At 49.3% G+C, this 10,940-nt stretch overlaps 1 protein-coding gene across 3 annotated transcripts in view; it reads right to left on the bottom strand.

Annotated features, from left to right (window-relative positions):
• Positions 1 to 10,940, bottom strand: part of MC1R (melanocortin 1 receptor) — a 57,628-nt gene that overhangs the window by 3,983 nt on the left and 42,705 nt on the right. Inside the window, exon 2 of one of the 3 annotated variants that reach the window (XM_077288472.1) lies at positions 534 to 665. The exons of the other annotated variants lie outside the window; for them this stretch is intronic. The gene's annotated coding sequence lies outside the window, so the exon portion shown is untranslated. The remainder of the gene's footprint in view (positions 1 to 533; positions 666 to 10,940) is intronic. 3 annotated transcript variants of the gene reach the window in all.

Raw genomic sequence — 10,940 nt, 5'->3', positions numbered from 1 at the left:
GGAAGAAAACAACATAATTTAGGTAGGATGGTCTCAAATGGGATCCATCTCTTCACAGTAAATACACAAGGAAACAGCTCCCGAAAGATTCCTTTTCACCGTACCTCCTCAGACTTTTTTTTATCATTTGTTTCCATAATACATGATAGATGTATGATCACTGGGGGTCCGGCTTCTCAGACCACCACCAATCCCAAAAAGGTAGCACAAGTTACTTGTATGAATGTAGTGATAGTGAGCATGTGCAACCATAACTCCTAGTGAATGTATCAGTGTTCACACATGCTCACTACAGCTCCCTTCACATAGGGGTCTTTAGAACCCCTGTTATCTCAGCATTTAGGCTTCCATTGATAATTTTTTTAACCTTCCTGTGACTAAGGAACATATTTAGGTTTCTTTTGGAGAACCCTTTTAACTGATGTTGTAATTTTTTCTTCCTAGGGTTCTTTTGCATAGACCCCGATCAACAATATAGCAAATAAATCATGTAATTTACTAATTGATTTTATACACTAAAGGGACATACTCACACGTTCAGTATTTACATCAGATAAATTTCCTTTTTGCGTTCATTTTAGATGTTTTTTTCCCCCAATTTATTTGAATAGTTGAAAAACTGTAAAAACGCTGAAAGAATTGACATGCTGCAGATATGAAACAACCTAAAGGAAAAAAATAAGCGGAGTGTGCATGAGATTTCAGAACTGTCATTCCCTTTGCTGGCACAGTAAAACAATATGTTTTTTTTGTTACAGAATAACAAAAAAACAATGTATGAACATACCCAAAGGGCAGCGGCATAACAATCACAGTCGCAGAGGGTGCGACCATGGTTTAGCTCTTGTGGAAGGGGGGTCCTCCGACGCTAGCGTCAATTTCACCTGGATGTGCATAGGATGCACATCCAGCTGAAATATGTTCGTCGCAGAGACCTGCTGAATCCCTGCACTGCAAATACATGCTGCTGGCCAATCAGAGGCGGCAGCAGACATCGGCTTGCCAGTGGCGGGCGACACAAGGCAGTGACATTATGCGGTGTCAGTGTCAGCACACCGAAGTCAGCCACCAGCTTCTGAGCCAGCTGTTAGGGAAGACATTGCACATAGGGGGAAGGGAAGAATAAGCTTTTGTTTCTTTTTAAAATGTTCTGAAGAAGAACAGAAGGGGCCCAAGATAGGGAGCATTGTACCAGGAAGGGGCCCAGGATAGGGAGCATTATACCAGGAAGGGGCCCATGATAGAGAGCATTATACCAGGATGGGGGACATTATACCAGGAAGGGGCCCAGAATAGGGAGTATTATACCAGGAAGGGGCCCAGGATAGGGAGCATTATACCAGGAAGGGGCCCAGGATAGGGAGCATTATACCAGGAAGGGGCCCAGGATAGGGAGTATTATACCAGGAAGGGGCCCAGGATAGGGAGCATTATACCAGGAAGGGGCCCAGGATAGGGAGTATTATACCAGGTAGGGGCCCAGGATAGGGAGCATTATACCAGGAAGGGGCCCAGGATAGGGAGTATTATACCAGGAAGGGGCCCAGGATAGGGAGTATTATACCAGGAAGGGGCCCAGGATAGGGAGCATTATACCAGGAAGGGGCCCAGGATAGGGAGCATTATACCAGGAAGGGGCCCAGGATAGAGAGCATTATACCAGGATGGGGGGACATTATACCAGGAAGGGGCCCAAGATAGGGAGTATTATACCAGAAAGGGGCCCAGAATAGGGAACACTATACCAGGAAGGGACCCAGGATAGGGAGCATTATACCAGGAATGTGCCCAGGATAGGGAGCATTATACCAGGAAAGGGCCCAGGATAGGGAGTATTATACCAGGAAGGGGCCCAGGATAGGGAGTATTATACCAGGAAGGGGCCCAGGATAGGGAGCATTATACCAGGAAGGGGCCCAGGATAGGGAGTATTATACCAGGATGGGGGACATTATACCAGGAAGGGGCCCAAGATAGGGAGTATTATACCAGAAAGGGGCCCAGAATAGGGAACACTATACCAGGAAGGGGCCCAGGATAGGGAGCATTATACCAGGAATGTGCCCAGTATAGGTAGCATTATACCAGGAAAGGGCCCAGAATAGGGAGTATTATACCAGGAAGGGGCCCAGGATAGGGAGTATTATACCAGAAAGGGGCCCAGAATAGGAAACACTATACCAGGAAGGGGCCCAGGATAGGGAGCATTATACCAGGAATGTGCCCAGGATAGGGAGCATTATACCAGGAAAGGGCCCAGGATAGGGAATATTATACCAGGAAGGGGCCCAGGATAGGGAGTATTATACCAGGAAGGGGCCCAGGATAGGGAGCATTATACCAGGAAGGGGCCCAGGATAGGGAGTATTATACCAGGAAGGGGCCCAGGATGGGGTGCATTATACCAGGATGGGGGACATTATACCAGGAAGGGGCCCAGGATGGAATACATTGTTATAGGATTGGGCCGTGGATCGGTAGCATTATGACCAGAAGGGGTCAAGATGAGACATTGTTACTGGAAGTTGCCCAAGATGGAGGACATTATTTTAGGAAAAGGCCCAGGATGGGGGACATTATGAAACAAGGGGCCCAGGGAATATTAATACATGATAGAGAACATTATACCAGGAAGAGGTCCAGAATTGGGCACATTGTTATAGCATGGGCCCAAGATGGGGGGGGGGTTATTATTGCAAGTCGCCGTGATGGGAGGCATTATTACTGAAAGGGTCCAGGATGGGGACATTATTCCTGGAAGGTGCCCGAGATGGGGGGACATTATTATGGGAAGCTGCCAGAATGGAAGAGATTATTTCAGGACAGAGCCCTGTCTTTATAAGATCTAAGATGCTGCAGTGGGCCATCTGACTAACATGCAGGTGGGGGTGCAGGTCCAACTTTTGGAACCTATTTACATCATTGCCAAAGAGAATTCTTCAGAAATCGGCTGGTGCCCCCCATACAGGTTCAATGAAAGGTGACAAGCAGATGCCTGTTTTGACAAGGGGAGGCAATGACAGTAAATCACTAATCATTGATCGGTCAGCATGCTTAGCCTGTTAACAATATGATTCATATAAACGATTGGGCGATTATTGAGGTAAGTGGACCTCTTTTATGAGACCCTTTACTTACCGCTTCCTGCCAATGATCCCCAGTCTGCACCTGGATGTGCACCTTGAGCCGCTCTCACCTGGGTAGTCGTTGAGTCATGTGCGCAGCACAAGGTCCCAGGACACATAACCTCACTACACGTAAACTTACCCTATTCTGTCGGCCTCTTAGCGCTGATCTGCTCTACCAGATCCTGAAATATCCTGAAACTTTTCATCCGACACTCCCATAATAGCTTAACCTACATATTGAAGTGGGCGAGTGTGTTTTCTTTTTATTAGATTATTGTTCAGTTTTTGATGTGAAGACGACAGTTCCCAGAATGCAGAGTACGCGTGCACCGACCCATGAACCGGCAGGGAAAGCTAGAAGACTGGAGATCTGAGAATGAAGCTCATTACTATACTATAAGGCTGACAGTTTAGGGAGTTTTTGATGTTGCAGATTTTCTGCAGCTATTAAGTAAATTATATCACTTGTGATTTTTCATTGCATTTTTATGCGTTTTTTACCTGCGGATTTTCCGCATCTAATTTGGTTCTATAGGAAAAATCTGTACATACGCAAGGTACGCGCAAGAGAAATCGACATGTTGCGGATTTCAAACAGGTCAGTTTACGCTGAGTAAAAATAAAGCACAGAGGGACGAAGATTTCAATAAATCCCATCCACTGTGCTGAAACTGGAAGAGGCTGCATTTTTGACTAAGCAAAAATACACAGCGTCAATAGTTCACCAAAAACTCATTGTGGGCAGGCAGGATGTAACTGAGGTGTCTAAGTAATGTAATGTATGCACACAGTGACTGCACCAGCAGAATAGTGAGTGCAGCTCTGGGGTATAATACAGGATGTAACTCAGGATCAGTAATGTAATGTATGTACACAGTGACTACACCAGCAGAATAGTGCGTGCAGCTCTGGGGTGTATTACAGGATGTAACTCAGGATCAGTAATGTAATGTATGTACACAGTGACTGCACCAGCAGAATAGTGAGCGCAGCTCTGGGGTATAATACAGGATATAACTCAGGGTCAGTAATGTAATGTATGTACCCAGTGACTGCACCAGCAGAATAGTGAATGCAGCTCTGGAGTATAATACAGGATCAGTACAGGATCAGTAATGTAATGTATAGTTGTGGACAAAAGTATTGACACCCCTGCAATTCTGTCAGATAATACTCAGTTTCTTCCTGAAAATGATTGCAACACAAATTCTTTGTTATTATTATCTTCATTTAATTTGTCTTAAATGAAAAGACCAAAAAAGAATTGTCCTAAAGCCAAATTGGATATAATTCCACACCAAACATAAAAAAGGGGGTGGACAAAAGTATTGGCACTGTTCGAAAAATCATGTGATGCTTCTCTAATTTGTGTAATTAACAGCACCTGTAACTTACCTGTGGCACCTAACAGGTGTTGGCAATAACTAAATCACACTTGCAGCCAGTTGACATGGATTAAAGTTGACTCAACCTCTGTCCTGTGTCCTTGTGTGTACCACATTGAGCATGGAGAAAAGAAAGAAGACCAAAGAACTGTCTGAGGACTTGAGAAACCAAATTGTGAGGAAGCATGAGCAATCTCAAGGCTACAAGTCCATCTCCAAAGACCTGAATGTTCCTGTGTCTACCGTGCGCAGTGTCATCAAGAAGTTTAAAGCCCATGGCACTGTGGCTAACCTCCCTAGATGTGGACGTAAAAGAGGGATTTTTGGTACTTACCGTAAAATCTCTTTCTTGGAGCCTTCATTGGGGAACACAGGACAACCATGGGTGTATGCTGCTGCTGCTAGGAGGCTGACACTATGCAAAAAAAGGAAAAGGCGTAGCTCCTCCCTCTCAGTATACACCCACCGACAGGCACCAAGTACCTCAGTTAGTGCAAAAAGCAGTAGGAGAAGCGACAGAACTCATAATAGTAAAAGTACCAACTAAACTAGGGCCTCCAGGCCCCAAACATGGTACCAGAACAAACAAGTAGGGAGGGTGCTGTGTCCCCCAATGAAGGCTCCAAGAAAGAGATTTTACGGTAAGTACCAAAAATCCCTCTTTCTTTATCGCTTCATTGGGGGACACAGGACAACCATGGGACGTCCAAAAGCAGTCCCGGAAAAGGGTGGGTAGACAGGAAATGAGAAAAGGTCTCAGGTCGGCCGGTGTGCAGTACCTTCCTACTAAGACCTGCATCGGACGAGGCTTGGGTATGAACCCGATAGAACCTCGTAAACGTGTGCAAAAACGACCAGGTTGCGGCCTTGCAAACTTGTAAGGCGGAGGCCTGGTGGCGAACAGCCCAAAAAGCTCCGACAGCTCTGGTGGAGTGAGCTCGCACCCCCGGGGGAGGACGTGCCTCATGAAGAGGCTCAAAAGGAAGCAACCTGAAGAGTGCCAAGGACCAGGTTAAGGTCCCAAGGTTCCAAGGGAGGACGGAAAGGAGGGGCGATATGCTCAACTCCCTGTAGAAAAGTCCGAACCTGGTGAATGGAGGAAAGGTCACTCTGGAAGAGAATTGACAGAGCGGACACTTGTCCCTTGAGTGTGCTGAGGGATAAGCCCGAATCGAGACCAGACTGGAGGAAACCGAGAAGATCCGGAAGAGAAAAGGACATTGGAAAAACTTAATTGGTTTCGCACCAGCGAAAGAACGCTTCCCAGTACCTATGGTAGATACGGGAAGAAGACGGTTTTCTGGCTCTGATCATGGTCTGTATGACCTGGGAAGAGAGACCAGAGTTTTTCAAGACTGCGGCCTCAACGGCCATGCCATTAAGCTCAGCGACTGAGAACTCTGGTGTTAGAGAGGTCCCTGCGAGAGGAGATCTGGCCGATCCGGGAGTCTCCAAGGAGTGTCCGCGAGCATTTTTACGAGCTCGGCGTACCACGGCCGCCTTGGCCAGTCCGGCGCTATCAGTATGACTGGAATCCCTTCCAACTTGATCTTCTTTACCACCCTTGGAATCAAGGGGAGGGGTGGGAACAGGTAGGGAAACTGAAACTGGGACCATGGAATTACCAGGGCGTCGTGGCCGACGGCAAGAGGATCCCGGGACCTGGCAACAAACTGAGGGACCTTGTGGTTCATCCGGGACGCCATAAGATCGACATCTGGCGTACCCCAGCAGAGGCAAATTTGATTGCAGACTGCGGGTGGAGAGACCACTCGCCCGCTGCTAGGCCCTGGCGACTGAGAAAGTCGACTGCCCAGTTTTCGACCCCGGGGATATGAATGGCTGATATGGCCGGAACGTGGCGTTCCGCCCACCGAAGAATCTTTGCCACTTCTGCCATTACTTGGCCGCTGCGAGTCCCGCCCTGGTGGTTTAAGTACGCCACGGCCGTGGCGTTGTCCGACTGGATGCGGACGGGAAAATTCGACAGAAGAGACTGCCAGCGGATTAACGCAAGGAAGATTGCCCTGATCTCCAGAAGGCTGATGGGAAGGAGAGCTTCCTGGGTGGTCCAACGGCCCTGAGCCGTGTGCTGTCGGAAGACTGCTCCCCACCCGAGAAGGCTGGCATCGGTGGTGATGACCTGCCACTGAAGGGGAAGAAATGATCTTCCTCTCAGGAGAGAGGAGGACAACGTCCACCAGGTTAGGGACTGACGGACCTGGAGAGGAAGATGGATGGGACGGTCCAGGGTGTCCAAGGACCTGTTCCAGGTGGATAGGAGGAATAGTTGGAGGGGGCGGGTGTGGAACTGGGCAAAAGAAACAGCCTCCATGGAGGCCACCATCTTTCCCAGGACTCCCATGCAGAAACGAAGTGACTGAGGGGCTGGGCATTTGAGAAGGCGGACCGCCTTGAGGAGTACTGAGAACTTGTCCTCTGGGAGGAAGACCCAAGCTAAGTTCGTGTCGAACACCATGCCCAGGAAGGACAGTCGTTGGGATGGAATCAGAGAGGATTTAGTCCGGTTGATAACCCAGCCAAGACGGGTCAGGGTGTCCAGGGAGACGTGGAGACTGTGGGAACAGTCTAGACGAGAGGACCCCTTGATCAACAGATCGTCCAGGTAGCGGATAACGAGGATCCCCCTGGAACGAAGGAGGGCCATGACCGCCGCCATGATTTTGGTGAAGACCCTGGGGGCAGACGCTAAACTGAAGGGGAGAGCCGTGAACTGGTAGTGATTGTCCCCGACAGCAAACCGAAGGAATCTCTGATGCCGTACGCAGATGGGGACATGAAGGTACGCATCTTGGATGTCGACCGAGCAGAGGAACTCCCCGGGTTCCATGGCGGCGATCACTGACCGCAGGGATTCCATTCTGAAGTGGCGAGGTCGGACGTGGCGGTTCAGAAGCTTCAAATCCAGGATAGGGCGAAGAGACCCGTCCTTCTTTGGGACTACAAAAAGGTTCGAGTAAAACCCGCAAAAACGGTCTTCGGAAGGAATGGGAATTACGACTCCGGCGGCGACCAGAGACGTTACGGCTTGAAGCAAGCCGGGTAAATGGGACGGTTGCTTTGGGGGCGAGAGAGAAAGAAGCGATTTTCCGGGAGGGTAGAAAATTCGATCTTGGACCCGGAGGTGATAATCTCTCTGACCCAGGCGTCGCTGATCACTGACAGCCAGGTGTCTTTGAAGAGAAGAAGCCTGCCTCCCACCCTGGAAAGACTCCCAGGTGGGAGCGACCCGTCACTTGGAACGGTATCTGTTGGAACGAGGTCCGGAAGACCTGGGAGGTGGACCCCTGGATCTCCACATGGGAGCTGGCTTGTAAGAGGGTTTTCTACGTTCACCCGTGGTAGCGGGTTGCTCTTGTTGCGAAGAGGAATCTGAGGCTGCAAACGGACGAAAGGGGCGAAATGTTCGAGGAACCTTTGGGTTAAAGAAGCGTTTTGGCTTGGACGGGGGGAGAGAGTTACTCTTGCCCCCAGTCGCGTCTGAGATAATTTGATCCAGACGAGCGCCAAAAAGCCTGGAACCTTGAAACGCCAAGTTGGTGAGAGACTTTTTGGAAGTAGCATCTGCATTCCATGCTTTGAGCCAAAGAATGCGGCACATAGCGACAATGTTGCTGCTTGCCTTGGCTGAACAGGCTGCTGCATCTAAGGAGGCAGTGAGAAGGTATTTCCCTGCGTGGTTAATCTGGTCGGCGAGGTCAGCCAGCTCGTTAGGGGAGGCCGAAGCCAAAATGCCTCGGCGGAGAATCTTGGCCAAGGCAGATATGGCCTTAGCCACCCATGTGGAAGCAAAGCTGGGGCAGAGGGAAGCACCCGTTGCCTCAAAAGCTGATTTGGCCAGCGCCTCAATTTGTCTGTCCGATGCGTCCTTAAGCAACGCGCCGTCCGGTAAGGAGAGAACAGTCTTGGAGGAAAGACGGGAGATCGGTGGATCGACCTTGGGAGATTCAGCCCACTTGGAGAGAAGATCGGCGCTAAAGGGATAGAGCACGTCCAGATGTTTTCTACCCAAAAAACGTTTTTCAGGATGTTCCCAGTGTTTAGACAGGGTAGACTCAACTCCTCATGGGTAGGAAAGGAGCGAGAGGGACGCTTCACCTGCTTAAAGGAGACAGAGGAATCCTGGGGGGAACCTCGTCTTGTTTTAGTTTGAGGGTTAGCGATATAGCCGAAATAAGACTATCTACGACAGCCTGCATGCTAGAAGCCTGGTCTGAATCGGAGTCAGAACCGGACTGGGAATCCACATCAGACCCAATGTCCTCCTCCGAAGAGGGGAATTGGGAGGAGGAGAGCAGCTTGAGCGCTGCGGAGGGACCTGGAGAACCAGACGAAGAGCCAGACAGAGTCCTCTTTCTAGAGCGGCTGGCAGATTTGTCTCCCTGTGGTTAAGGGTCAGGTGCCATGGAAGATGGCCGGAGCGCTGGTGGCTGAAGGCTGTGGAAGACGTTCAAACACCTGGACCAGGGATTGAGATACCTTAGTCAAATCAAAGACCGACTGCGAGATAGCAACGGCCCACTCAGGGGGAGGGAGAGCACCACCATCCCGAGATTCGGAAGCTTCCTGCGGGGCAGACATGGCAGGAGGACTGCAGGACTGGCAGAGAGGCGACGATTGGCCTACAGACCACTTTATCTTACAACGAGCACAGGCGTAGTGAGTTATGGTAGGTTTGGTAAAGAAGGCTCCAGAAGAGTTGGACATTAGCCTTTTCTGTAGTATAGTGCTGCAGAATATCCTTAAGGGCCTACAGTGGTATGGATAATACCAGGGAGGGGCCAATATAGCGTCGCAATCCTACCGCACCGCAGAGTTGTCCGTGTCCCCCAACACACGATTTCTCCTGTGCACGGAGCTGCTGAAGCAGGAAGTGCCAGCAGAGAAGAAGGGGTGGTGCTGTACTGAGAGGAATAAGCCAAGGCTCCTGATAGGGCCGCACTGAAAGGGAAGGGTGTGCCCGGGATGTAAAAACCCCTCTGAGTGGAGGAGGAAAAGAGCGCCGAAAAAGGAGGGGGCATGGCCTATTGGAGGGGGCGTGGCCGACCACAGCGGTGAAAGTGAAAGTAAAAAACGGCCGTGACTCTGTGTGAAAGCACTGTACATTTAGACAGGGAAATACTGCTGCGGGGGAGCGGCTGCTGAAGCGCTGGTACCTGCATGTTCCTATTAGGGTTGAACAATTAATATAAATGTTCAATTCTCTAGTTGCCTACTCCTGGCCTAATGGATATTGATCATGTGCACTAAAGAAATACACCAGACACAGTCAGCTGTAACTCTCCTTGATCAATGTGTAGCTCAGCTCCAAGAAGGGATTTATTAGTCAAACACAATGTTATATATCTCCTGTAAGGGGGCTCGGTTAGCTCTAAAATGGGAGTGATCGGATGTATTCCATTGGTTAGTGGGTTGGGCATGAGCAAGTCCATGGGCGGATCCATGAGGTTATCAAGGTGGGTTGGTCCGTGAGGTCATCAGGATGGGCGTCGCTGTGGGTGGATCCATGAGGTCATCAGGATGGGCGTCATCTTGGATACCAGACCATGCGGCATGCTAAAACAGGAAATGGCGGCCATCTTCAGTGTCTTCATTGTTCTTCTTGGATACCAGAGCACACGGCTCTGGTAGAGGAGATGGCAGCCATCTTAAGTGTCTTACTTTGTCTGAGGAAAACTTATGTAAGGTTAAACAATACATGTTATAGGTTGCTTCCCTCAATTACCTTATGTGTTGAGGTTAATTAAGTATTTGATCTTATGGCTCTCCTCAACAGTCCCCCCTAAATACTTTATTAACCTTTTCTTTTATCTTGATCCCACCGTGGTTCCCTAACCCACCGATGTTAAGTGTTATTATGACATCAGAGGCTTCATGACAATATGGATGCTATAGACACCAGAGAATGTGTGACCAATTACGGGTATACCGGAGCGTGTTACCAGTGTCCTCGGGACTTCCCAACCTGCTGGATCTATTACTCTCCAATCTCCCATCTCCATGGTTACTTAGAGTAAAATACACATGTGCGACTAACCCTGTTGTACACATCCTAGATCTGACCGTCTTGCCCGGGAGGGGGAATTGGAGTTTTCACCAGTTTGAGACAAGTTTTCCCTTGTGGAAAACTTCCCTTTGTAGCTGGACTTTGACAAGCAGGTCAGATCCTACTCTGTCCCTAACTGTCTAACAAATTTACAATGTGAGAGATGGATCCAGGAGGCGCTCAGCAATCCTGACCGAAGTAGGAGTAGTCAGGAGCACTTGGTAGGGACCCTTAAATCTCGACTCCAGGAATGTCTTTTCTGATGCACTTCTTTACCAGCATGTAGTCACCAGGTTAGAAAGTATGGGTACCTTCACTGGAATCTGGACCTGGAATGGATGATAAAACTTGTACATGTGT

Source organism: Ranitomeya variabilis, chromosome 2 (genome assembly GCF_051348905.1).
Source record: "Ranitomeya variabilis isolate aRanVar5 chromosome 2, aRanVar5.hap1, whole genome shotgun sequence".
Lineage (NCBI taxonomy): Eukaryota > Metazoa > Chordata > Amphibia > Anura > Dendrobatidae > Ranitomeya > Ranitomeya variabilis.
Note: the sequence above shows the minus strand (reverse complement) of the source record. Positions and strands in the feature narration are given on the sequence as shown.